The following is a 25,697-nucleotide window of genomic DNA, read 5'->3' on the forward strand; positions in this document are numbered from 1 at the left end:
ACCTTTGTGTGTTGAATGAAGCGTTGACATAATGGATATTGTTATTTATCCTTGTGTGTTCAGAGATAACAGTGGAGTTTGAGGAGATGCCTTTGGAAGTTATTATAAAAACACACTGGCTAATTTTATAAAAGATATCTTTCCTTCCGGGCAAGTCAGCATCTCTTTGTGCGCAGAGTGCGTAGCTAAAGCTCTCGGTGAGGCTGGCTTTGTTCATTACCTTTCCTAACATGTGTCTGAAGGCAGGAGCTTGGTTTCTTTATTTGCCTGTTCGCAAATACTCAATATCCAGACTATAAAGCAGTGTTGAATAGCCATCAATTCTGCGTCGTCAGTTCTTTTTCTGTCGGGGTGTTTCGTATTTACTGTTTCTTCTTCCTGCTTGCAAGATCACTGAAATGCCTTTTGCTGAATTATGTTTAGTACAGCCTATTTATATTTCAGTAGCACTACAAACGCTGACTGCTTTATTGTGTGAGGTGCTGTATATCTCCTCACCTAGAGCGCGATGTTCCTCTGAAGAACTTCACAATCTCGTAGACGCAGCCAAGGAAAGGGTTTGTTGCTTTGTACCTGCCCAGGGACACCCTGGGGGTAGAGATACAAGACATGAGTTAACTCAGAGTGCTTGAGGAGCTATGGCACACTGGGGCATGGAAAAGAGGTTTTCAATCCCATCAAAAACAAAAAAGAAACCTCAAACCTTACACTTTCATTTAAGAGAGTCAAAGTACAAAACATATTAAATCTCTTCCTGTGCCAAAGCTGTGGAAGGGCTCTTCCAGAGGTATGTTTCTTCCTGATTTGTGATGCCATGTCACTGCCTGAATAGTGATTTACTCCGAAGAGTCTGTCTGAGGTGGTGGGTGCTCCACTGGGGTGGAAGGGGACGGTGCCTCCTGGGGTGTTCTGTCAATGACAGCCTTATGGTTGGTGGTAGGATTAGTAACAAGAGGAATAACTGCAGGAGGATGGGTGGATGGATTTCTTGAGGTGTGCTTAAGCTCTGAGTACTAAACTGTGGGATTCGTGAGCCCTGTAAGTTGTATTATCACTGATGGGGGGGGTTAATTATTAATTTATTCTTTAATAAAACCTAATTAAAAATAATTTTGTAGGGTAGGAAGCCCTTCATTAGGACACTGAGAAGGAAGTGATTCCATAAACAAGACCATGAGGCATCATCTGGACCTAGAAATACTGCAGTGGAAGAAGGCAGTTCCAGATCTGCTTCTGCTTTTGCTTTACAGCCCCCAGGGTAGGGACTCTGGCCCCCAGAGAATGCTGATGGGGAAGATGCTTGGTGAAGGGCAAGAGCAGATCCTCTTGATCAGTTCCAGTCTGCCTAGATGTTCCCGACCAGCTCTGGCAGCCCTGATATACCTTTTTCATTTCCTTTTTGCTACGTATCACAGGATCCAAGCTAAAACCAGCAGCAGCCGACTCTGACTGCAAAGGAGAGTTTGGTTTGTGTGACTTCGTGTGTCCCATGGGAAGTTGCAAGGTTATGCCAGCAGAAACCAGATCTTGGTTAAATTACTTTGCCTTCTTTGCTTTCTCAAAATGAATTCTGACAGCTCTTAGCTTGTGTCCAGACAGAGAGCTACCACACGGTTAGATTTTCGTGTTTGCTCGCCCAGCGCGTGGTGTGGGGTGTGCCGGAGCTGCATATTCCGATTAAATTTTTATGATCCTACACAAGGGGGAGATAAGTTAATCTGAACCAAATGTATGGATAGCACCGTGATACCTGCTGCTTCTCTCAGGGAATCAAGATAACAATGCTTTTGGCTCTGTAGAAAGGAGAGAATAATTTCAACTCAAGTCTGTATAGGGGAAACATTGAATTGGGTAGTTTAAGACAGCTTCCAATCGAAAAGAAATGAAGAGCAGATACATGACCACCAAAAAAATCCTGTAAGGTTTCTGAAATGTATTCAGAAAATGTATTAAAACCATACAGCAGGCTGTTAGAACAAATCTAGCCTTTCCCCAAGAGCTTTCTTCACCTTAAGTTTCATCCCTCAGGCTCCGAGTGTTTGCTCGGAGCCCACTGAGGTGTACAGTGCTCCTTTGTGTGAGGCGACATCAGACAGATGTGGGTCCTCGGGAAAGGGTTAGGCACTCTGGTGTGGGCTGGGCCATCAGCTGGAGTGTCCCCAACATGACTGATAGTTGAATTCTCTGTGAATTGCATTGATTACTTCTGAACTTGAATGCCTAGTGAAATGTTTATTTTCTTCCTAATATAGAATCACAAGGAGAAAAATGTCGCTGTTACCTACTGGGTACCCAGTTCCCGCTCTCTCTCACCTGTCTGCTCTTTCTTGTGTTGTCTTTTTAATAGTCAAAGATCTAGTGATAGATGGTGATCGGTCTTAAATCAAATCAGCAGAACTGCTAGGTAACGCACTGTAGTTTTCATTGAGTGAGGAAGCAGGTTTGAAAGAGCGACATGAGATGAAATAGGAAGCAAATTACCTTCTCCTTTCTTGAGGATGCTGTGAAAACCAACGTTGAAATGCTTGCTTATTCTCAGTCCCTACCCTCCACCCTGTGACAGCTGTTCTTAACTCTTCTGAAAAGTCATAACCATCCTCTTTATGATCTGTTCCTTTTTATAACATTTATGTTGCAGGGAAAGTTGTCTAGTTGTTTTAGTGATGCCTGGCTTCTCTTCTTGGCTCCACTATTGTCTTTGGCCCTGATTCAGCAAAGCACTTAAGCACACGATTATCTTTACTTTTATGGGATGGTACGTGTGTTTACAGCTAAGCATGTGCTTAAGTGCTTTGCTGAATCAGAGGTTTTTGTCTGTAGCCTTGGATTTATGTCTCAACCTACTCACAAGTAAAATGAGCTTAATAGTTACCTCCAGTGATACTCTGACATGCAAGTGAAATACTGAATGGCTTGAGTTTCTTTCACAAATGGCAAAACAGGAATGTACAATATGTTATATATTGCTTTGTGTCATTGTGAGTGAGTCTGTAGCAGGTCTCTCTAGCTGGAGACATCTACTCTCTGGCATTATCACTGATCCATTATGTCTATTGTTCCCTACAGGTTTGTTGTTCTTGTCTTCACCATTTATTTGTCAAAACAGCCCTCCCTCGACTTTGGATGTCTCTTCAGACACCTGTGTGTGTATATATATATATATATAAAAAACTCTCTTTTCAAAGTCTGGGCTTTGAAATAAATTAGGGTTGTGCATCTAAACCCCATTGGCAGCTTTGAAAATAGCCCCCTCTGGATTAATAATAGTCTTCTGGGACTGGATTGTAGAGCTTTGACTGGTATGACATGAGAAGTGGCTTCTGAATCCTCACCATAAATAATGAGAAATCTCTTCTCTTCTTTGGTTGATTTCCTGCATGTTTAGGAGGTGCCTGAGCACTGTTCATACTTGAAGAAGAAGCAAAGCAATATTCTTCTGTTAGTAGCATTTTATTGCTTTTGAGGACAATACACTGTTTGCCTTATATACCTTTTTTTCCCCACTTAGGCATAAGAACACAGAAATGCCGTATTGCATTTTATGTAATACCTGTGTCCAATAACGTGAACTACTGCTTCACTAATGATGCAGAACTCCACAAAGATGTTACTTCTATGTCATATTAGTGCTTCCCCATCTTACTGTGAGGCTGTGTCATTCTGAACATGTCATGCAAAATATAATGCCTTTTTGTATCATATCCTTCAAGCATCCGAGAAGGTTGTATTTCCGTTTATTATTATTTTCTAGTCCGTGTTCTTAGACAGGCCTTGCTGCTGAGAGCACACGCAGCTTACGGTATTTTGTAATACTTTTAAAATCCTGTTAAAATCATGGTTTCTTTTGAATAAGAGTCTAGGGCAACTTCCTTTTTCAAAGCCTTAGAATAAAATTTTCCATCTTGTTCCACACCTCCTATGTAGAGTTGAAAATCTTTATAGAAGGTCGGGTTTTTGCGTTATGCATTTTGGAGAAATATTAATTTTAGTATTGAGCTTTTGATCTTCATACACTGTTATTTCATTTGGGCTTTGCAAATGTTTAGGTTTTTATCTCTTTATTTGTGGACAAAAAGAAGTAATTAAATTGTCTCTCTTGACTAGATCACAGGTGAAGTGTAATGACAGTCTGCAATATTTTCTGGAGATAATAAACTTTGTACCAACTGACAGTCGTATCAAGTAAATTTTACTATACTAACAGGGCTGTTTGGAGGTGTTTGGGTTTTTTATCCAAAAATAAATAATAGTGCTGAGAAATCATTCAAACAGTGGTGAATCCTTTAAGAGGGAGGAAAATGTATGTTTTGTTTGTTTTAAAAACTATAGTTTGAAATACTGAAAATGTACAGATTCCAAAGACCTTCTGGGTTGAAAGTTAGCGTTTTGGGGAAGTTTGGCACTAATAGAGGCACCGGGTGTATTGTTGCACCAGAATACCCAGGCTCAGTGCTTCAGTCTGCCTTGGGGACTTAAACCCTCACTTCAATAAAGTTAAATTATTGTACGATAAATAGAGACCAAAAATGAGCACACTTAATGCAGAGCTGCAGCACTAGCTCTCTGTTGTCTATCAAGAGATCCAAAATTAATTGAACAATACTCTAAAAATAAACTCACCGGATCTGTTGTTTGGATTTCAGTAAACAGAGAGGCTGGGAGAAGGAATTGAGATGTTCTGCATCAGTATCAGGCAGGTTTGAACCATCAGTTAATTCTCAACATGCGTTTCTGGTGTTTTCTAAGCATTAGAACACTTAGGACAGGATTCAGCGTGGCCAACTTCACCCCTTCGAGTGCGTAATGTCTTATGTATGATGATCTAATCGATCTGTCGAAAGACAGGGCTGCATACACAGGCAAGATGATTTTGGGGTTAAGCTGGTTTGCTGGTTACTCTGCATGTGTTTAAATCCGGAATCTGAAAAGCATTAGGTTGGGAGAGGACCAAGTAAATGCAGTATGTTGGGTATTTGAAGGCACTCAAGGGGCACAAGCAAAAACGTGTGTGTTATGCATGTGTTGTGTGCATGGGAGATACAGGTGGATCTCGTAAAATTGATATAAACAAAGAATTTTTTTTTTCTCTCCTATTAAACTGAAATTTCTAAGAGGGAAGTCTGTATGGTCTTTGTAACTGGTTACAGGGTTTCCAAGAAGAGTTCAGGTTAACAAAAGAGTGCCAAAGTCTCAGTTCTTAATCTTCCCCCCAATAATTAGCGAGAATCAGTTATGCAGAGGTTGATGTCGGCTCAAACCATCTTTCAGATGTGGCGTCTGAAACAAGAGATATCTTTCAGATGGTGGATTGAACTGGAATGTCTGATGGCTTTTGGTCTTTAGGGGTTTAGCAACCAGTACTTAGTTACTTGGTTCTGGCTGAATTTCACTGTGATTTCCTAGTGCTTCCGATTCAGTGTGCTTGTCTTCGGCTGCTGCCCACGATGGTGACCCTTTGTGAAGCACCTGGGAGTCCTCTTTGCTGTCTTGGTGCAGATGTAGGTGATTCCTGAGCAGTGTGAAGGTGATTCCTGATCTGTGAAATGCCATTGAGAAAAGGCAGAGCTATATTCAGATTAGGGCTTGGTTGTAAAAACGTTCTTAGGAAATTACTTCAGATTTATTAGAAGTGTGAATTTATAGTGGACTGGAAAAACCACATTGAACTCTTGAGTGGACTCTTACTCCAATCTAAAATAGAATCATAGAGTCATAGAATAGTTTGGGTTGGAAGGGACCTTAAAGATCATCCAGTTCCAACCCTCCTGCCATGGGCAGGGACACCTCCCACTGGCTCAGGCTGCCCAAGGCCCATCCAACCTTGCCTTGGATGGGATCCCCCAGGGATGGGGCAGTCATAACTTCCCTGGGCAACCTGTTCCAGTGTCTCACTACTCTCATGATGAAGAAATTCTTCCTAAAGTCCAGTCTAAATCTGCCCCTCTCCAGTTCATACCTGTAAAATAGGGTTAATTCAGTTGTGTTTGTGTCCCAAATCACTTTCAAATCAATCGGATATTGTCTTGCAGGGGAGTTTGGATAATTTAAGATGATTTAAGTGGTTCAAAGTTGTTTCGAGTCCTAGACCAAACAGTTTGTGCCCCATCCTCATGTCTTGACTCTCCCTATGTTGATACTTCCAGTGATGCTGCAGTCCATGAACCTGCAGAAACAGAGGACACTGATCTTGTTTCTTTACACCTTTTATCTTTTGACAGGCCTTAGAATAATCTTGCCTACCCTTCCGTCTTTTGCCTCTGTTCACTCTATTGCTGAATTGCAAGATTTGACAGCACAAGGGCTTCTAATCCCTTTCTGTGAAGTGAAATGAGTTACCTTAAACTGCTGCTGAGGGTGATTAATGCTGACCTGTGTTATTTCCCCTGGAACAGGCCAGTCGGAGCAGTTGCATCAAATTGGTTACTGTGCTTCAGCTGCAAGAGCGAATCACTTCTTACACTGCTTGAATTACACCTCAAGAACACCTTTGACCGAAGGAAGCTTTCTGTTCTTAATAATTGCGTCTACACAGAAGTTTAGTCGCACTGCTCAATTAGCACACTTTAGAAGTTTATTCAGATGAACTTCCACATTTGTAGGTGTGAACAGCGAGCCCTTAATGGCATTTGGCTGTGCAATTCTGCGGCTATTTTCTTAAAGCCAGTTCTTAGGTAATTGATACGGTTGCGCTTTCACTCATCAGTGAGCATTCAGCTGCAAGGATCAAGTGAGAATGCATTTCTTTGTGCTTTCTAAACTAGAAGAGAATTTTACACCTTTTTGAGTGCCATTCAGCTGTGTGTTATAGCTTTCTGGTGATGCCAGCTAGAACTAATTTTAATCTTACCAAGCCTGCCAGAAGGTGAGGATTTTGACATAAGAGTTCCAAGAACCCTAACTGAATCAGATTATCTTCAAAGACCTGTTTTCTTCTTATTCTCTAAGGTGGCAGGTGCATATATTTTAAGTGCAGCGTGTTTATCAATTGCACGGTGTTGTCCAGTTAAGTATTGCTCAAAATAATCCATGTAAGAGTATCTCAATCTATAATAAATTTAATCATTTTAGATGAGAGAGATGATAGAGAGGAACCAAAGTGAAGAAGTTGGAGTGTTAACACCTGTCCTGGGCAGGTAGCGAGGATGTAAATGTTATCGAGTCCGGATCAGTCGGGTAGTAGAGGGTGACGGAGTTAGTGCAGGAGCTTAAGAGAAGCATAAAGTAAAACTGCCACTGAACTTCCTTCCAGTAGTCATTCACTATTTACCTTCATGTTTATTATTTCATATGACTTTCCCCAGCCATTCCTTAGAGAATATTATTAAATATAATGAATTCAGTTAGTTACAGGCCCTGTATCCAGGCTTAGCCTTAGAAGCTCCAGCTTCTCTTTGATCTTCGACATACCAAAATGTGTGATTATGCTATAAAAAGATAATAGGGAGAACATCAAAGGAAAGTTGAAAAACGCCAATGTGGCTTAGTAACATAACAGCTTAAGAAAAGCAGCATAACATGAAGACAACCCTAGTTATGTCTTAATGCATTTTAATATGTACTCTGCAAAAACACTGTAACACTAGTGTCTGCAAAATAGGGAAGCTCTCTCTTCTCCAGGAAATCTTTTCAAATAGCAGATGTATTTTCAAGTTACATATTACAGTCATGATGCTGGGTGGAAGAAATTAGGTTCATCTGCCTGATCACTCTAGAGACTTTTCCCCCTTCATCCCTGAGCTCCTGTCATTTTACCTACCAGAGTTAGGCAGATTTTAACCTTTGAAGACAACAATAACTGTCTCCCGTGGGAACATCAAAGCCGGTTTTGGCCAAAAAGGTGATTTAGGTGTACTTACTGTACCTCAAGCTAAATGTCAAATGTGATTAAAAGTTACTGTCTTGTCTTGTTTTAAGTAACAAAGTACAGGAACCCAGGAGTGACTGCGTGCTCTTAGACATCTCTGTTTTGCTTGTCTTTCAGCCTGTATGTAGTGTTATCACTCTCGGACAGTACAGCTTATCTTCCCCAGGCAAATAGGCTGTATTTGGGGGAGGTGGGACACAGGCAGAGAGTTTTTTTAGGTCCGCTGAAGAAGCTTTTGGCACACAAAAAAAAAGAGCAAAGCAAAGCCTGTGCTGTTTTCAGCTCACCTACAGCACTGTTTGCTTGTGACATCATCCAAGGGTTTTACCTGCACTATGTGGGTTCTTCAGAGAAGCCGAGGGATGGATGTCTTTGGGCATTAGCCCCGTGTTAAAATGCAAAATCTAAAAGACAAAATGATAAAAGCAGTGTAAGCAGGGCCTTGCAGAAGGAGAAGCACTAACCACTTCCCTCACTAACCAATGAGAGTGCCACGTATTTGCTTCTCCTGAAATGCTTGTTGATCTCATGATTGTTTCCATGTGGACCTTTGGGCATTTATAGAGTATCCCATGTGACTTGCAGAGAGTTTCTGATGGAATTATTAATACAGAACATCTCAGTTTTAAGAAAAAGGCCCCAAATACTGAATTTTAAGACTGGGATTTCTGTTTTGTTACAAACACTTGGCATCTGAGAATTAAGTTTGTTGGCAGCTGTTGAAAATCCCAGCTTTTCCTCGAGTGTCCACAACTAGAAATTAAATAATTCTGTAGGCTGAGGTAACTACAAGATTCAACTTCCCAGGAAGTGTTTCTTGCCATCGTGGCCGGTGCTCAGAGATTGTCTGCGTGGAGGAGTGAACTAACATGAACTTCCATGATTGCGTTGAGCAAATGTTTCTTCTAGATGGACATGATTATGTGGAGTTTATGTGTGCAGCAGGTAAAACCTTAATACTGTAGATCTTTCACCTTCGACACGGGATTTATTGGGAATGAACCTGTGTTCCTAGCCACCGCTTGTTTCTGTGAATGTGTGTTGGATTTTAAGAACTAACCATTTATAATTTGTTATAAAGGTGGTACTCCTGTTCCTTTTTTCTAACAGTCTTTCCAGTGTCTTTTGAAGGACACTGGAAAGCTGTCCCATACAGACACAAGAAAGTAAAAAAAAAAAAATATTGAATTGTCTAAAGCTTTTTGGCTTTGTTTTGATTTTTTTAATGCTTTTTTTTAGCCACAAAACCTTTCCAAACAACCAAAACAGACTGAAAATGGCCAGAAAATTATCCCAAACTATACTGGAAAGGGCCAGAACATTTTCTTCTGAGGTCCTTTGCTTTAATCAGCAAACAATGGAGAGGACACATGCAACTGAGTTCCCTTTAGCCCTTTCTCCCCCTTTTATGCTGTCGCCAGCACTGAGAAGATGGGCCCAATTTCCTCCCCCATTTTTCCTCACCAGGAATTCTTTAACATCTGAAGAAACGCGAGGCCTCGCTGTATTCAGCGCTGTTTAGGAGTGAGAATTACTGTGCCAGGCAGCTTACAAGATAAGTAAAATGTGATATTCCATTTTCTATTTCAGGGAAGCACCTGCTAGCCAAGGTGTCTGCGGTAGTGAGTGCTGCGATACCGCCCATCGCCTCCAGTTCAGCTGAGTTTTGTCTTTCACTGAGGAGTAGAACATAAGAGATAGATGTTCTGGGTTGAATTAATGAATTAATGGGTTCGAGTGTTTGCATTTCCAAGATCTTCTTTATTTGCACAGATCCTGCTTTGGTGGGCAGCTTTCACAAGATACAGTCTGGCGGATTTTGAGTATTTTGCCTGGATTTAAAATAGGAAATGTGAAAATGTGTTTCACTTCCCCTTCAGAACAGATAATCAAGCTGGACGTTTTAGTAGATAATCAGAGGAGCAGTGACCTGGGGTGGGTTTTCCACTTGCCATACAGAAGTGTAAATTTTACTTCTTTGTATTTATTTATAGTTCTTTAAAAATCAGTATATAGTTTAATGGACAAAAAAAATACCTTAAGCCATCACTGTAGTTTAAGCATGACCATAAAAATATTCTTTTCTTTCTTTGGGAATGTGGGATCTTGTCCTCCACTGTGACGGTTCAGCAGAGCATAGAGGCAGCTGTCAGGCAGCAGCAAATGATGAGTGAGGTCCTCCAAGTCACTGGAGTTTGTCCTTGCTTTCGGTGGACGTGGGGCACTACCTCGACACGTCCCGCTGGCGCGGTGACCCTGAGAGCTGCAGGGCAGAGGGGGAGCAGACTTTTGCCTTTCATTTCTCCTCAGACCTCCAGTGTTCAGAGAGATTCGTACTTGGGAGCTGGTTTTGCGAAATCAAAGCCCTTCCTAACAGGGCTCTTTGTACCTTTTTAGCCTTTTATGCCCATCCACCCCTGCCACCTCCTCTGAGGCAGCTTTGAAATGCAGTTTGTTGTTGTTCTTAAATATGATCAACGCAGTTCTAGTCTGCTGCTTTAATGAATTGTAAAATCATAAGATAATTGAGGTTGAAGGCACCTTGGGCGGTCTCTAGCCCAACCTCCTCCTCGGGCAGGGCTGGCTGTGAGATCAGACTGGGATTCTCAAGGCTTCATCCTCTCAGGGCTTAAAACCCATTACTTCTCTCCATCTCCTGGCTCACCGCCGGTCACGCAGACCACAACGTAGTTATCTTTTTGGCAGCCAGGCATGCTGCCGGCCTGTGTCTGGTCAGCTCGTGTCCCCGGGGTCTCTGCCTCAGAGCGGTCCCCAGCCTTTAGCCTTACAATACGCTGTGAAGGCGTATGATGATCTTGTCCATCACCTAACCATTTTACGTTCCAGATAACTTTAGAGTAGTTTCTTTAGAAGGGGGAAAAAAATCCAGAGAAGATTGTTTTGCTTTCCGTGAAGGACTGTGAAGACCTTCCACTGTGTCCTGCCTCAGAACAAAGGAACGTCTGCTTTCCAGTGGCAAAGGGAAAAGGCAGCTCAGATTCATCACTATCTGGACTCCTCAGCTGTGTAGGACTTGTCGATAGGATAGTAAAGCTCCCCTCCACCTTCCCCTCAAAATCCTCGTACAGTTTGAATCTCAACACTTGCAGACACTATTTTAGTATTTTCGTTCATATATTTCTTCCAAGTGGAGGTGTTGGGAACAGCCGCTCTCTGACTGGACTTCTGCTGGCCGGGACAGTTGCTGAGAGATGGTAAAGAAAAACAAAAGCAATGGGATTTAGGTGTAAAGGGTGACAGGAGATCATGTTTTGATGAGCAATTCATACGGTTCTCTTTTCTGTAGTTGGACTTTTCTTTCTGTTGCTGGATACTTGGCATGAATACGAACAGTAGCTTGAGATTGAAAGAAAAGTGAAAACAGGCCAGATTATGTTAAAATCACCAACATCTCAAGAGAAAGCATTCTTTATTCAGCCTCATACCTGAAGGGATGTAGTAGCATTCACGCCAGTGTTTGCTAGCTACAAGGCTATGTGTTTGGGGTTTTTTTTCTCCTCTCTGTCTTGTTTTTAAGAAATGAGAACTGTGAAGCTGGGAGGAGACTTCAGAGATGCTGCAGATGAGGTGGTTGTGGCTTTAAGACCTGCAGTCAGTAGGTGGTAGTGAAGCTATGGCAATGGGAGGTGGGCAGGCAGTCTCCTAATGCCTCGTTAGTCACTTTGATTTTATGTGGAGGATGGGCAAGGGGAGTGGGAAGAGCTGGGGTCTGTTTGGGGAAAAAAATATCACAGCCTATTAGTTAGAAGCAATGAAATGGAGACAACTTCAGGGACTCCATTAAGTGCAGTGTGTTTAGGCAGACAGAGTCCCCAGGTGAGGAGTGCTATTCTAGAGGATTGTGTACTGCAAAATAATTGGACTTGGGAAATCAACTGGGCTTCAGTGGCCTCGTGTAGCCTGATACCAGGGAAGGAGGAAGGAGGGAAAATGTTTCCTTTTACTTCTTTTTTTTCTTTCCCCCTTCCAGTCTAAAGGCTGCAATGAATACAAAGAGGAAACGTCATGCTAGATAGATTTACTGTCAATAGTCGTTTGAATAATACAAACAATGGCTATAATTAAATTTCATTTTGGCAGGGGACTATTCAGAGCATGTCATCATAACACCAGCTTGTAATATCTTATTCTCTTGGCATCCTGGACTTTTCCTGGTGCATTCAGTGAATAGAAATGATCCAGAATTCAATCAGAAAAGGCCGAATCTGCAGGGATGCGTGTTAATGCATTGTTATGTCTAGAATCAGATTCTTAAATAATACATGCCTGCTTATTTATTTATTTATTTGTTAAAGAAGATAAATTGGAAATGGCAGAACAAGTGGGACTAGAGCAACTTTTTGCACCCGGAGCAATCGCTTGATAAAATTACGTTGCCAATGTTACTGAAAGGCTCTAGTGCATATCAATCACAGTAGTGGCTGTGTCATTTCTTTCAGGCAAGTAAAGTCACTGTTTAATATGGTAAACGTTGTACCAAACTAAGCACCTGCGTTCCCATTAATGTGTGCGGCAAGGACAGGCCAAGAGAGTTGGGATTGTTCAGCCTGGAGAAGAGAAGGCTCTGGAGAGAGACCTTAGAGCAGCTTCCAGTACCTGAAGGGGCTACAAGAAAGCTGGGGAGGGACTGTTGATCAGGGGGTGCAGGGATGGGATGAAGGAGAATGGCTTTAAATAGGAAAAGGGAAGATTTAGATTAGACATCAGAAGGAAATTCTTTGCAATGAGGGTGGGGAGGCCCTGGCCCAGGTTGCCCAGGGAAGCTGTGGCTTTCCCATCCCTGGGGGTGTTCGAGACCATATTGGATGGCGCTTGTGCTCCCTGAGCCAGTGGGAGGTGTCGCTGCCCATGGCAGGGGGCTGGAACTGAATGGGCTTTAAGTCCCTTTAAACCCAAACTGTTCTATGATTCTTTGATTCTGTGATTCCCGTTGTCTCCAAAAAAACACCTAGACTGAACAGCGATATTTATGAAAGGCAACTTTGCTAAAATACAAGTTTTGTCTTATCTGTGTTAAGAAATGTTGTGAGGCATAAGCATTATTCAGCAAGTGTAAGCCGTAAGAAATTACAAGTTGGGTCTGGTTCTCATTGATGCTGAGTGTGAATGAGAATATCCCTCCAGTGCTCGTGGATGTGTAGAAGTCTGGGAGCCCATCGCTCACAGTGTTAACAATTGCAAAGGTGAAAAGAAAAATAGATTGGGTGTAACAATGCCTAAGCCCCTCAATACTCTTACTGAAGATTTTCTCTGCTCTGCTCTTGATAGCTGCAGAACCTCAGGTATTAATTTGGTCAGTGTAGGCAAGACTTCAGAAAATAATGCATTATTGAGTTAAAAGGCACAATGTGAGATGTTGTTGGATTAAGAATGTGTATGCTGTAGTGTAAGTTAATGGAACAGTAATAGTGAGAAGTGACCTTCTTCCCCTCCCGGAATAGAAAAAAAGCAACACTTAGCAGTAGAAAATAAGATGTGAACCTCTGAGAGTAAGGTCACTGCGACTCCCAGCTTGTGTGGCCCTGTAGTAATAAAATGCTATCTGTGGCAAACCAGCGCATCCCTCGTTGCTATTAGTGCATAAACAGGATCATATTATATTACCCAATTCCTCTAATAAGGGCTAAGTACTTTAGGTGTCTCTTCCTTAAAATATCAGTTGGAAATGAAGAAAATCACTGTACAGAATTAAAAGAGAAGATACCATCTTATTCAACAGTAATCTTCCTTTTCCTCCTTGGATGAAGCCATTTATATGCCATTCCTGTTTATTCCTGTCTGCTGCACTAAGAATAAGAACAAATAACCCCAACCCAAAGAAAACAAAAAAATCTCAAAACTTCAGAAAAATGCAATTCAAGATTGCAGGATTTTTGGGGGCCAGCTAGAAGAAGGAGTAATTGCTATATGCATTTCCTCATCAAAATATCATTACTCAAGGCTTTCTTCCATCAAGATGTTGCAAACAAGGTGTATTGCGTTGTGTTATGTTGTAGTAGTTTACCATTTTAAATATGAAGTTAAAGCTGCATGAGCAGAGTTGTCTCAACACAGTCCAACCTTTATTATAGAAAGAAACAAGTTGTCATTGAGGATATTGTGTATGTTTAGATAGTGTTGATCACTGTTGATATAGCCAAGTTGGATCGAACTTTGGAATGTGTATTTAAACACCAATTTTTGCAAAGTTACCAAAAAATCCTTATTTTCCTGATTGCTAAAGAAAATAAACTTTCAGGAAGTGGCTACTCTGTGACAACCAAACTAGGTTAGATTTTCGGCGTGGGTAACATTCTCAGTGCGCATTACTGTTGCGTTATTCATAGTTCGTCTCACCAGCGTATCTACCACAAATTGTTCGATGTACACGTAGTGAGAGTGCTTTTCTGTAGTAACCATCAGTTGCAGTCACATTTTGCACTATGATATCTGTATCTAGAAAGGTACTTTAAAAGAGTGAAAAACAACATCTTGGATTTAGAGGTTGGAAAATGCATAGGCAACAATTTCTTTTTGCAAGATTCCTCAACGTGGATATATCAACATGGTAGGAGACATTGCTTTATAAAATCCACATCAAAGCCATGGGGTACGTGTTTGGATGTAGTGGGAAAGCAGTCCTCAGACACACAAATGCAGCACAACATGTTTTGTGGTAAATTAAGCCAAAAGCAATTATTCCATCTGAATCTCAAAGATTTCCAAGATGTTGCCCCTGCCCATGGCAAAGAGTTGGGACTGGATGGGCTTTAAGGTCCCTTCCAACCCAAACCGTTCTATGGTCTGAGTTTGAGGTTCATCCAAGGTTTTGATTTGAGCCCAGGCAGTGTCAGAATCTTAGGAAACCCTTAGAGACAAGGTTCTTCATCACACATGTGTGCTGGAGAGGAGAGTTACCATCATATATAATTGCTCTTTTTCTGTTTCCAACAAAAACCAGCTCACTGAAATGTCAGCTCATGCAAGTTGGCTGTGAGAAGTATTGAATCCATTCTCCCCTCATTTTTCCCCTCCGCACTGGCTCTTCTCGCTGATACAGCAATCCTCATCCTCCAAGCGAACTTTCTGAGCAACCTTGTTACTCAAGTGAAAGTACTTTCCTACCATGGTTAGTGTCTGTTTATGGGATGGTTCCTGCTTTTCATAATTAGATCCTGAGCAGAAATGCAAAGTCTGCTGTGTAAGAGGATAATGAATCTTTATTGCACTGGTGCAAATCAGATTTGTGCAAAAGGCTCTTTGAAAACAGTAATAAGCAGACATGTATTAAGTCACCAAGATAAGGTTCTTGCTTTTATATTTTCCTTTTATAAATGGAAATTGTAACTGCCCGGTGGATTTCACATGACCTTTCCTGCCACTCAAAAGGATTTTAGCCTTGACCTTAAGCTTAGTACATGCCATGCTCATGGTCAAGCTTCCAAATATATATATATATATTTTTTTTTTTTTTAAGGAGTAGAAGTAGGGATGGGCTTTGTCTGCTTTCTTTGTGCGTCTTCAGTAGCAGTGAAAAGTGGGGAGGAAAGGAGCCACTTGAAATGTCTGCGATAGGATCTAATCAGCCATTCCAATGTCCATTTAGCGCACACGGTAACATTTTAAGCATCTCTTGGCCACTCTCTCATAAGGGAAGGCTCATGTCATCCCTTGTATTTTCCCATTGTACACATCATTTCCTGGCGAATGCAGGATTTATTCCCCAGCTAAACCCTTCTTGACAGGTTTGTTATCTGTTCACCCGGTCGGCGAGCCCCTGAGAGCAGAGCAGAGCTGTTAGAGAGAGAGAGGGAGAGGGGGAGGGAGGAGGGAGGAAGAAAGAGGACTGGGAAGCAGGGCAAGGAAATGTCAAGCGAGCTGCCAAGGATGGATATTATAGCTGCTGGGGACCTTAGAGAGTATCATGTGTCTTTTGTGTCTATTTTACAGTCAGTGCTTCATGTAAGATGGCAGTCTCGCCTGGACTATGCTTAGTATTGATTTACTCCCAGGCAATGCACAGACCATTTTAGGAGTACATGGGAGACCAGAAGAAAAATCCTCCTCCCCTCCATTCCAGCCTGCAATTTTTTTTTCTGTAAACAAACAGATCTAAAGTGGTTTCTATTAAGTTTGCTCTCCCTCTTGTTTTTTCTTTGGTTTGGTTTTTTTTTGTTGAATTAGCAGATTTGCTGTGTGGAAAGCAAATTGATCAGAGGCATCAGTAAACAATAGATGCCTGGAAAGTATCGTGGGTTCTGGTCTAATTTACAGACTTCAAAATCTCTGGCCTTTTTGGCTTTTGGAGACAGCTCGTATAACCCAACACCTGCTCCTGGATCAAAACTACCAAGAAGTAGCTAAAAGGTGTAAGCGTGCTGAATTGGAAAACTCTTTCTTTTTTTTCTTTAATCTACACATAATATATAGTCCTCATAATTTCCCTTCTGTTGTTTTCTGCAGTTGCTGTTCTGCACTTGGGTGCAGTATGTTAGATGGAGAAGGCAGCCGTATGGCTCTCTGAACAGCCAGCAGCTGCTCGGCTGCTTCAATAAGCTCAGGCTGGGTGTGCTTCCCTCTGGCAGCCTCAGTTCTCCTTCCCCATTGCTGGGCCAGTGTAGGGCTTTAGCATCTCAGCGCTGTCATTCGATGGGCAGTGAATTTTTGCATCTAATTCTCCTACTTAAGCTCTTGCTTCTACCTACCTGTGAATCTGCGCCGTGTCCCGGCACGTTGTTGGCGCGTTTCCTCCACATAGGGCTGTTCCTGACCTTCAGCATTTTAGCGTTACATCGAGCTGAGCAAACCCTCGGCAGGATCGGAGCCTGGAGTCACTTCTCTTTGCCACGTGTGGTGGAGGCACAGTAACGCTGCTCACCCCGGGGCAGCTGCTGATGTTCTTTCACCAAAATAAATAGAAGTACCGGTGCCCATACACACCAAATCTATTCATGTTTATGTCCTTTTGGTATTTGGGGATGAAAACAAGCTAAAGGCTTTTTGTTTAACAGCTTACCAAGGTTGTCATATTGTTCTCAGTTCTGAATTTAAGCAGGATTATTTTATCAAAGCGGGGCTTGTGTGTGGTAATGTTTTTTCTAAGGCTATATTGAACATTGAGTGTTCTCAGGGCATGGCAGACTTAGATGATTCTGCTCTCTGGGAGCAGGGGAGCCGGAGTTTGACAGGCAGCCCAGGGGATACGCACGCTGGGGACAGAGCAAGCCGGGCTGTGAGCTCCATATGCTGTTTAAAAAGTCTGTGCGGAGGAGGATAGCGCTGGGGCGAGATGGGGCATCCAGGGAAATGGTGGGAAAAGAAGCTGTGTGTCTACATTATTTCACTGCCTGTGGTGCCAGGGAATCATGCGAATGTGTAGCTGCGCTGGGCAGGTTCGAGAGCTGGAGTTCTCGTCTTCGATGCACCCTATGTGCCGCTCGGCAGGTGGGGCGGCAGGTTGCTTTCCAGCCCCACTCCTGGAAGCACAGAGAAGCTACATCAGTTTCTGCTTGCAAAGAGTATTGACAGTTTTAATAGAAGATCATTATAGGAGAGAAATATTCGGTTTTAAAGGTAGAGACCAAGCCAAAATCTTTCGCTTATGTTCATTAATTTAGCTAGCAATGCTTCTTTAATGAAGTCATGCGACAAGTTAGTGTCAAATAGTGGGAGTAGAGTTCTGAGCTTTTAACTTATTTTTTTTAAGAAACCATAACGCATTTCTCTACTCAAAAAAATCCTTTGGAGGGATACAGTGTGAGGAGTTAAGTATAGCAACATTACCAAAACACTCCTATTGCACTGTATTAGAGTACCCCGCATCTTTTTTCTCTCCCTTTCTAGAAGTGAGAACAATTTGTTTCAAAGTCTCATTATTTCTAACTGGCTGCCTCATTAAGCAAGTACTGTGACAGCAGCAGAGTCTGTGATTATAAACACCAGGACAATATGTTACTGTGTTTGTAGCTCCACAGACAGAGGAAAAAGAAATGTTTTTCCACCATTCTGTGTCTACTCAAGGGTTTGGGTTTTTTTTTTCCTCCTCCCTTCCCTCAATCCCTCCCAAGCTAGTTCTAATAGTAAAGCATGTCACTTATAATCTGCTAATTAAATCATTTCACTCCATTTTATATAATTTTTAATTTAGCATTCATTTTCAACTTAGCTTTTGGCTTCATTTACTGATAATAAACAGCATTGCACACAACACATGTTCCTCAAAACAGTCATTCACACACATACAGATGCCAGTAATTTTGCCAGTATGCCATGCGTATAAATATTAAATATAACATCCCACCCTCATTTTACCCGTGATTAAATGTGCATGTTGCTGTTTCATTGTACGATACACTGTAATAAGGCAAAACACGACAAATTTGGATGAAGAGTCTTCAGCTCTCTGTCATTCGCTAACCCTGGACCTTATAAAATGTTCTGGGTGTTCTATGCTATTCTGGCACCATGGCAGCTCTTCCCATTCTGAATAATAGGATTTGACCTGACTCTGTTGCTGGCCCATATGGGTTTTTTACCATATCCACATGCAGGTCTTTTTTTTTGATCATTACAAAGTGGATTGATGACCCTAAGTGAAAGGATGACGTTTATGATACCAGCCGTTGTGTCCTGGAGGTCAGACGGTCAAATCAGAGCTGGCATCCAGGTGGTAATCCAGCAGAATGAAGGTTCGATTCTAAGGTGTGATTGTACCCATCTCAAATTAAGCAGAGACTTTTAAATCCTGACAAGCTTGGAGAGTTGGGGTTGTTCAGCCTGGAGAAGAGAAGGCTCTGGGGAGACGTTAGAGCAGCTTCCAGGCCTGAAATGTGCTCCGGGAAAGCTGGGGAGGGGCTTTTTATCAGAGAGTGTGCAAGGACAGGACAAGGAGGAACAGTTTTAAACTGAAACGGGGGATTCAGATGAGATCTGAAGAAATGTTTTGCTGTGAGGGTGGGGAGGCCCTGGCCCAGGTTGCCCAGAGCAGTGGTGGCTGCCCCATCCCTGGAGGGGTTCAAGGCCAGGTGGGATGGGGTTTGGAGCCCCTGATCCAGTGTGAGGTGCCCCTGCCCGTGGCAGGGGGTGGGACTGGGTGGGCTTTGAGGTCCCTTTAAACTCAAACCACTCTATGACTCTGTGATGATTGTCTGAGATCTTGGGTCATCTACAAAAAAAGGATTTCCAATTCTACATGCCTTCATTTGGGGCCTTTCATACAAACACTTCTGATACTTTTAAGTTTCTTTTTAGGTGTGTTTATTGAGAATATTTGGCAATTAAGCCCTGCTACTCAGAGGTTAGCATCCACTGCTTGAAAACAGGACTTTTTTTCTTGAATCATAAAAGCCCTCCTGTCCCTGTGAGCAGACCTTTTCGTGCTTTATATGATGCACAATAATGTCTTTTAGAAGTGTCAGAGCGAGTGCTTGCTCATTAGAACTGTGCTACTTTGGTGATGGATACCTTTATGTATTTAATCTTGTGTGTTACAGTACGTCTCGTAGGCTGCTAATCCGTACTCCGCTGCAGCTTGTTGCATTCCAGTGCAGTGAGCAAGGGACTGAGCTGCTGGAATGACCAAGACATCACCCAGTGGGACATAAAGACAGTGCGTTATTTTCTGGTGCTCCAGAATATGTCAAGGTATCCAGGGTTTACAAGGTTTTCAGTCTCCTATTTGTAACGGCAGACACACGCAAGTCAGGAGTCACTGGTGATCGTATATGGCAGTGCTTTGAAGAGCACTGCAAGGAAGGGAAAGAGGTAAAGCTCCCTCTCATTTATTTGAGCTCGTGAAAATTGCCGCTGCTGCTGGATCTGCAGCTCCGAAATGGATTTTCTCTGGCTGCAAGGTCAGCACGCCACCCCTGCCCCAGCCGGCGTACACCAGGAGAGAAGCAATACCACAGAAAAGATGTGCTGCTGGTACTCGCTGTTCTGTTAATTAATCACCAAACCGCTTTCCTTTATTTCCTTTTAATTATAACATTATTTGACCATTCAGATTTGTACTGATTAAACCGTCATTTAATTGACAAAGTGTACGGCAATGCTAATGTTTCCTGTCAGTTTAAATTATACACGTGGCACGTGGGTTTCTGCTGCCGCAGATTAAAGGGAAAGTGGCCTTCGCACCCATCAGCGTCGGCGCTCACAGCGATGTACCACTGCGACTTAGCAATCGCCATACTCCTGTGTAATTAAAAACTATGAAAAAAGCTATACGTCACAGTAAAATAGCCCTGAATGTCGTCATCAGTTCTATTAACGCAGCATCAGCTGCCGAGACTTCCTCTGGAAATCGGTGGAAGAAAATCTATTAAGATTTCCAAGAGTGGTCGGTAGTACATTTCCTTGGGGTTTTTTTTCTGCTCGTATTTTATTTATTTTTAACTGAGTGAAACATTAGCCTGTGTTTCCTAAATCTCCCTTCTTTTTTCTTCTTTGTTTTTCCCTTCTTTTTTCCTTTCTTTTTAACAGATTTGTTTTCCACTCAATTAAGCTTGTGATCACAAGAACACAAAGTAGTACTTTTCTCCTTCTGGAAAGACTCTTACAGTGTGATGGGCAAATTGTCAGGAATAATTATACCAAATGGTGGAAAAAAAAAAAAGTTGATGGAAGAGCTCTCCCCCTGCTAGTGATAGGTTTTATTTAAGACGCAGTGAACATCAAGCACGTTTGTGACAAGGTGAAACTGGCAAGCTCTGCCATGGTTTTATTTTTAATTGCTAGTAAACTAATTAGACGGCACAAAATGTGATATGAGCCACGCGTACTTCCGCAAAAAAAACTAACAATGCGGGTTGTGTTTTTCAGTGAAAGAACAGAACTGATGAGGTAGATGTGAAGGCGGGAGACAATACCAGCCCTGTAAACATCCCACCTGTCCTGCCAGGAGCGCTCAAGGTTTTTGTTGTCGATGCTGATGGGTTATTCTGAAGGGATTTCAAGTTATTTGGTGGTACTCATTCATTCATCAAATCCAGCAGTCCTCTTCTGGAACCAGGGTGACTTTAAGATCTCTTTGCTCTGTTTCCAGGCGAGCAGACTTTGGCACCGTGTAATACAGTTATGATTTGTGTGAGTGGACATTTTCAGCTGAAGAAGGGAAGTATAAGGCAGAACTTTCTTTAACCTTCAGGTTTCAGCTGTGTCTCGGATCCGTAAAAGCAGAAACGTAGGAGCCTATGGCCTTTATCAAAAGGTGGCTAATCTCTCACAGCTCTAAGTTTTATTGGAGGGTGGCAAAGGTCAGGCTCCTCAGTGGCTGAAATGACTTATGGAAATAGAAGCTGGGGTTTCGATCACTAATGTGGATTCTAAGTTTCTCCGTGTTGTTTGAATTTTCAGAGGACTCCAATGTGAAGCACCAGCAATTGGTTACTTTTAATCTTGCCAAGTATTTTTTTTTAAGGTCTGCATAGTTTTTCTACTTGAGAATCTAAGAAAAAAAATCTATTCTGGTGTAAATCCATTGAAGTTGGTGGAGTTAAAAGGAATTTGTTGGAACGGTGGGCTGGTATTTATCCTACCTTTCTCCAAATATAAAAACGACCAGATGTTCATCTGTCATCAACGAGCATAGATTTCCTGAATTCAGTGAAAGTACCTTACTTTACATTATCTTCTATTTACAGAAATAGCAGAGTCTTCTATGTGTGGTTTCTATGATCAGCATATCAGTTGCATTGAGTGTCCTCTTTTTAACTGACATTAGATTGATTTTAGAATCGTAGAATCATAGAATAGTTTGGGTTGGAAGGGACCTTTGAAGATCATCCAGTGCCAACCCCCTGCCATGGGCAGGGACATCCCACTGGCTCAGGCTGCCCAAGGCCCATCCAACCTGGCCTGGAACACCTCCAGGGATGGGGCAGCCACAACTTCCCTGGGCACCCTGGGCCAGTGTCTCAGCACTCTCATGGTGAAGAAATTCCTCCTTATGTCTAGTATAAATCTGGAATTCTCAACTTGAAGAGTAAGTATTTCCCCACTTGGACTCTCTTACAAAGTAACCACATAGTCATCATGATTCGGTTATTTCTGGCCATGGTAATATCTTATTGATAGACATTTGGCATTCCTTCTGCAAATCTGATATCTGCCTGTGTTAGGAATACTGACGGGACACTGAGCGGGTTTCTGTATTTCCACGATGTGGAAAATTGGTACTTGGATTGGTATTGTCCTTGGAGACAACTCAAACTGGTAAAGGAAATCTTTGTTGGAGATGGACTGGGACCCTTGGGACTGGATGGTCCCTCATTGTCTATGCTGAGAGCTTGGCTCAGCCCAACGTGGTCTGTGGGCAGGCAGCTGTGTGAGCTGAGATGGCAGCAGGGGAAGAGCTTTCGCTTTCCTTTGTGCTCCGTGTGTGAGGGGCTGGATAGAAACAGGAAACATCTTTCCCAGCACTGGATCAAGGACATGTGGAAACGCCAGCCCCTCACAGCCTCGTCCTGATTTACAGTTGGATTTTCTTGGGGTTGTGAGTTACAGATGGGGAGGAAGGTGCTCCCTGTCCTCCAGCAATATTTGTTGGCTCTGTGTTTTTTATTTTTGATTATTTTTCGTGACACTGAAGAATCACAAACTTTTCCCATGGATTTCCCTAACGAAATAATGACTTGTGTGCTTTACATCAAATTGACAGGAGTAACAACGTGGCTCTAAACAGTCCTGACTAGATTCAGTGTCTACAATTACACGTCCAAACCAAACGTCTTTATGGGAAAGCTACATGAGCATAGTCACGGGTTATCTTTGCTTTATGTGTGCCTGCATTTATTTATTTGTTTACTTATATGCATACGTATTTATTTCTGAATGTCTGAAGATACTTCAGGTTACTAAGGGAAGAGAACTACTTGAGCAGATGCCTTTATGGTTTGTTCAGGGGTGCAGGGGGTGCAGGCTGGCTGAGTTTGGGCAGCCCAACACGGTTAAGAGCCCATTTGTGGACACTGAGCTTTGCAGGATGAGAACGCTGCCCGGATATCACAAGCCCTTGCTTGCACAATTGTATTTGATTGTAAGATTGCCTCTGTCTTCCATAGAATAGGATCAGGGCCTCCACCACATCTGTGAAAATCAAGAAAATTGCTTGAAGCCATCCGTACAAAAAGTCCTTATGTAGAGCTGTGTTTGCCTTTGGGAAAGGAAAACAGAACCGAGAGCCGAGAAATACAGCAACTATTGTGAAATAGACCAATTAAAAATGGAAAGTTTTGAGTATTTTCAACAGAAAATGGACTTTCCATAAAGTTTCTCTTGCAAGAATCCTAACTATTGCAAAACTAACAGCCAAATCTGAAGTAGATGAATGTGGTATTTAGACTGCTCCAAACTGCAGCTTCCCAAAGGGTTTGGGATTGTGTGTAATTGCTTTTACTGGCACTCTGCTGTAGATGAAAGAAGGTGTTGAGTGTGGTGACATATTAACTCTGTGAGAAAACAGTACTAGATTCCTAGGGAATGATATGTATATATTATTACCAGAAATCACAAGAAAAAATGTGTTAAATTTTAAGCATTTCTGTTGAAAACAAACCTAGAAATTCTCTGTCTAGCATAAAAGCATCACAAAAAGAATTCACCATACTATGCTAGGTCTTAGGTGATGTGGGAGAGATCACCGAGAAGTTAAAAAGACTGGAAAAGGGGGAGGTGAGAGCACCCTTTTGAGTTGGTACACCCCATCTGTGGCGCTGCCTGAAGAAAAGTCCTGCTTTTCATTTTGAGACACTTAAAATCTTTTTACGACTGTTCCTGTTCTTAGGGGTTTTTGGGGTTTTTTTTGGTGGCGTCTGGGTTGGCTTTTTTTTTTCTTCTTTTCTCTGTATATATTCTGGCAATGATGTTTATGGTCTCGTCTTTGCTGTCTGGAAGTTTGTCATCGTTGCTTTGCCGCGATCTTACTATGTCACCCATGTTTGAGGGTTGCGTGTGTGCACCATCTGCAGCGGGAGTGATGGCTCGTTCGAAGTGCGTTGGGTGAGCTGCAGTTTGGATGGATTGGGTGTAAACTCCATGTGCTCGGTACTTTAGCCGGGTCTGCCAGTGTTAAGGTCCTGGCTGTATTTTCATTACTTTGTAAAACCTATCTTGAGGAGTTTATAACTTGGCTGTAAAAACACTCCCGGCAATGAAAGCTGGCTGAGAATGTCTCTGTCTGGGTTATTTTTAATTTCTTTTTTTTTTTTGAAAGAGACTTAAAAGGCACCTTTTTCCCTTCAATGAAAGAAAAAGTGAGAGTTTCACACTTTCGGGGCGTTTGGTTTTCTGTGCCTACAGCTGTGATTTTAACTAGGAAAATTAAAGATGGTTCCACTTTCCTCCCTAAATGGAGGAATGGAAATATATAAATGTATATTTGATTAATATAAAGCTCTTCAGCCTTGCGTCGGAGATCATCACCAGATATTTTGCAAAACATAGTGCGGTTAGTTTTGACACAGTATCACTGATTCCTTTCATGATAGTTTTGCTTATTGTAACTGATGCGTTAAAGTGAAACCAGTATATTGATATATATATATATATATATATACCTCCGCCAGGGGAGGTTCAGGCTGGACATCAGCAAAAGATTTTCACGGAAAGGGTCATTGGGCACTGGAACAGACTGCCCAGGGAGGGGGTGGAGTCATCTTCCCTGGAGGTGTTTAAGGGATGGGTGGATGAGATGCTGAGGGGTATGCTTTAGGGAGTATTAGAAATGGTTGGACTCGATGACCCAGTGCGTCATTTCCAACCTGGTGATTCTATGATTCTATAAATAAACAAAATTCAGGACTGGATTTTACCTTACTGAGATGAGCTGCTACCAGGGACCCATAGTCAGAAGTCACAAGTTGTTGCTCTTTTCAACAGGTGAAGCAGTCAGAAAAAAATGCAAGTATCTGTCGAGAAGTTTACTAAGCATTTCCTTTATTCTAATTCTAAATCAAGTATGATGCATGGGAAGTTAGGAATGACAAAGACGCATTAAAGATACCAGGTAAACAGCTTCCTCAGCCTTTGGGAGGTCGCTGGTTGGAACTTCATGTTTCTTGGGCATGTGGTGCATTTTTCACACCTTGAGACCAGATCCTGGCTCCCATCAGCATGCGTATCAGCCGGTACTAGGCTCAACATCTTCAGTTCGCTTTCTCTGGATGCTACGAGCAGAAATCTGTTCTGTGATCAAGCATCCTTTTTGAAGCAAGGTATTTTTTATTCAGAACAAGGCGTTACTTGGGAAATATTGTAGAGCCTAGCGTATTACTTCTGCCATTTGTCTCTGTCTTCTACATTGATATTCTCATGCACCATAGCTTCCTACAGTGTTGTGAGACCACAGGGGTCTACAGAGCATTTTTGTCCCCTCAAGCTACAAACTATTTCCATTCCCCCAGATGCTCTTTTACCTCTAGGGTGCATTGGCCCTTAGATATTTCAATTCCTAATCTGGGAAAAGAGCTGCCTAACGTCAAGCTGAACCGCAGAAGGTGGCCATTGTCCTGTAATTGCCCCCCAAGGGTCTGGTCGGCACTTGTACAGTCCTGATGGCTTTTTCTTACTTGCTTTTCCGACTTAAGTTAAAGTAGTATATTCCTGCAGGAAATTCTAATGAGCCAATATAATTACATAGTAATTTTACCTTCCTGAGGAGGTCACACAGAGTGCTAATGCAATTATCAAATATTGGTATGCCTAGATTCCATAATAGCACCACACCTAGAGAAACCCATTCTGATCCTTTGAGTTTCCGGGTTTGGTTTTGGTTTTTTTTTCCTTTTGTTAGACTGTGCCTTAAATGAAGTAGTTTGATGCTACCAAACACGAAGAA

General features: G+C 42.2%; 1 protein-coding gene across 7 annotated transcripts in view; it reads left to right on the forward strand.

The window, feature by feature from the left end:
* AUTS2 (activator of transcription and developmental regulator AUTS2) overlaps positions 1 to 25,697 on the forward strand; it is a 780,406-nt gene that overhangs the window by 397,207 nt on the left and 357,502 nt on the right. The window lies entirely within an intron of this gene.

This window comes from Cuculus canorus, chromosome 20 (assembly GCF_017976375.1).
Source record: "Cuculus canorus isolate bCucCan1 chromosome 20, bCucCan1.pri, whole genome shotgun sequence".
NCBI lineage: Eukaryota > Metazoa > Chordata > Aves > Cuculiformes > Cuculidae > Cuculus > Cuculus canorus.